This window comes from Notamacropus eugenii, chromosome 5 (assembly GCF_028372415.1).
Source record: "Notamacropus eugenii isolate mMacEug1 chromosome 5, mMacEug1.pri_v2, whole genome shotgun sequence".
Lineage (NCBI taxonomy): Eukaryota > Metazoa > Chordata > Mammalia > Diprotodontia > Macropodidae > Notamacropus > Notamacropus eugenii.
The window spans coordinates 17,133,368-17,135,755 of NC_092876.1; the positions used below are offsets into that span (position 1 = coordinate 17,133,368).

At 35.1% G+C, this 2,388-nt stretch overlaps 1 pseudogene; it reads left to right on the top strand.

The window, feature by feature from the left end:
* The first annotated feature begins 1,137 nt into the window (after positions 1-1,137).
* On the top strand, positions 1,138-2,139 carry LOC140508527 (olfactory receptor 2AJ1-like; annotated as a pseudogene).
* The last annotated feature ends 249 nt before the right edge of the window (positions 2,140-2,388 follow it).

Genomic DNA, 2,388 nt, shown 5'->3' on the forward strand with positions numbered 1-2,388 from the left:
GAGAAAATAGTGAGTAAAAATTAGGAGAAAAACTTTAAAATAGTAATTATAACTCTGAATATGAATGGGATATTTATACCAGCTCTCTTTCTGTTGGCAAAATATTACTATAAATTGCAAGGATCCCTGTCAACTGGGGAATGGCTGAACAAGATGTGGTGTATAGTTGTGATGGAACAGTACTGTATTATAAGAAATTATGAACTCAAATATCTCAGAGAGACATAGAAAGACTTGTACAAAATAGTGGAGTGAAGTGAGCAGAAACAAGAGAATGCTGTATACAATAACAGTAACAATGCTTTAAGAGTGACTCTGAATGATTAAGCCATTTTGACTTTTATTATAAACAAATTAAAAATAAAGGACAAATGAAGGAGGAAGCTAACTTCATCATAAGAAATAACAGGTAACTAGAAGTATGTGTAAAATACTTTTCATATATTATATATATGTATATGAAGGGAAGAAAAAAGAGGGCAAAGATTGGAAAGATCAGAAAAAGAACTGATAATTTTCTTGTGTAATTAAAAGGAACAGCTAGTTGTTCATGACTAATTTTCAGTTTCAAGTACAATAATATTTTCATTATATTTTTATAGAAATGCTTGGTTTTTCCACAAATTAAAAATAAAATACATTTTAAAATAATGATGGTATTGATGATTATAATGATGTAATCAAAAAAATCCTTCCTTAGCTCGGGGAATCTTTTGCTCCTGAATCTGAAATATTTGCATATGTTACAAATAGTTCTCTCTCAAAGTTCTATTAGTTTCTGATCTCTTCATTGCATTGGAAAATGTTATTTGACTGGGAGGAAAGGCCAGGTATTGAGAGGCTGAATCAAGCCAAGAAATGAACTAGGAAAGGAACATGAAGGTAGAACTGCCCAGATGAGCCCTTTTGATTTTTTCACCACTTCAGTCAGATCATCCCAAGGAGTCAGTTACTTCAAGTAATTCATTTGATTGATTTCTTTGAATTGCAACTTATTGATCTAAATCAATGAAATTACTTTTGCTGATAGTCATTATTTGTAGCAATAGACTCAGTTCTGGGCTTTGTATTTATTCAGTCTTTTTCCTGTTCTGAAACTTGTCGTTTGGGTTTTACGTGAAAAGTGAAATAACACTGATGTGGGAGGAAAGGAATCTGACTTTTGCTAAAGGTTTCATCCTATTAGGTTTGTTGCATCCAAACCAGTATGGATTTGCTATTCTTGACAATTATTATCACTTTTATGGTGGAAATTGTGGGAAACACAGTTTTGATTCTTCTTATTCACCTTGACAGCCTGCTCCCTATGCCAATGCACTTCCTTTCAGTCGTCTCTCCTTCATGAATATCTTGCACATCTCCAACATCGTCCCCAAAATGGCCAGTAACTTCATATCTGACCATCAGTCCATCACATTTGCAGGTTATGGTTCCAGATATTCCTCTCTCTCATCTTTTTTGGAGCTGAATACTTTCTTCTTGCAGCCATGTCCTGTAATACCGATGTACCCATCTACCACCCACTGCATTATACCATCATCATGAACCATCGGATTAGTGTTTGTATGGCTACTGGATCCTGGCTCGTGGGAGCAATCAACTCCACAATTCAAACAAGTTATGCACTGCACTTCCCTTTTTGTGGCACAAGGGTCATTGACCAATTTTTCTGTGAAGTTTCACTCATGTTGAAACTCTCCTGTATTAACACATCACACTATGAAGGAGGAGCCTATGTGAGTGCTATATTTTTCCTCCTAATTCCTTTTTCCATCATTCTTGCCTCTTATGGTCAGATTCTCTGTACTGTGCTTCACATTAAACTTGTGAAGGCCCAGAAAAAAGCCTTCTTCACTTACTTGTTCCTCCAACCTGACTTTGGTTGCCATGTACTGTGAGCCATTTATCTTCACATACATGAGGCCAAGATCTTATCATACTCCAAGTCAGGACAAGGTCTTAGCCATCTTATATACCACACTCATCCCTATGCTCAACGCTATTATTTACAGCCTCAGAAATAAAGATTTCTTATGTGTCCTGAAGAAGGTTTAGGAAAGACACTTAGACACAGAAATTAAGATTTATTTAAAATTAGATTCAATGCCCTTGAATACACCTATCAGGAATGTGTTTAAAATATCCTAAGTAGCATTCGTGCATTTTTGCATTGACACCAAAAAGTGATTGTGGGGTCCTGGTTGGGAAAAAGCCCTAACATAAAATATAATAAATGAAGAATCACAAAACTTGAACTCTGTGAAACGTGGAAGCCAAAACATGGTAATCTGTTTACAATCATAACTCAGACATTAAGTCAAAACTTGAGATACTATGACCAATGAAAATCAAAACAAAACTATTGGGACCCAAGATATGGTGTATATA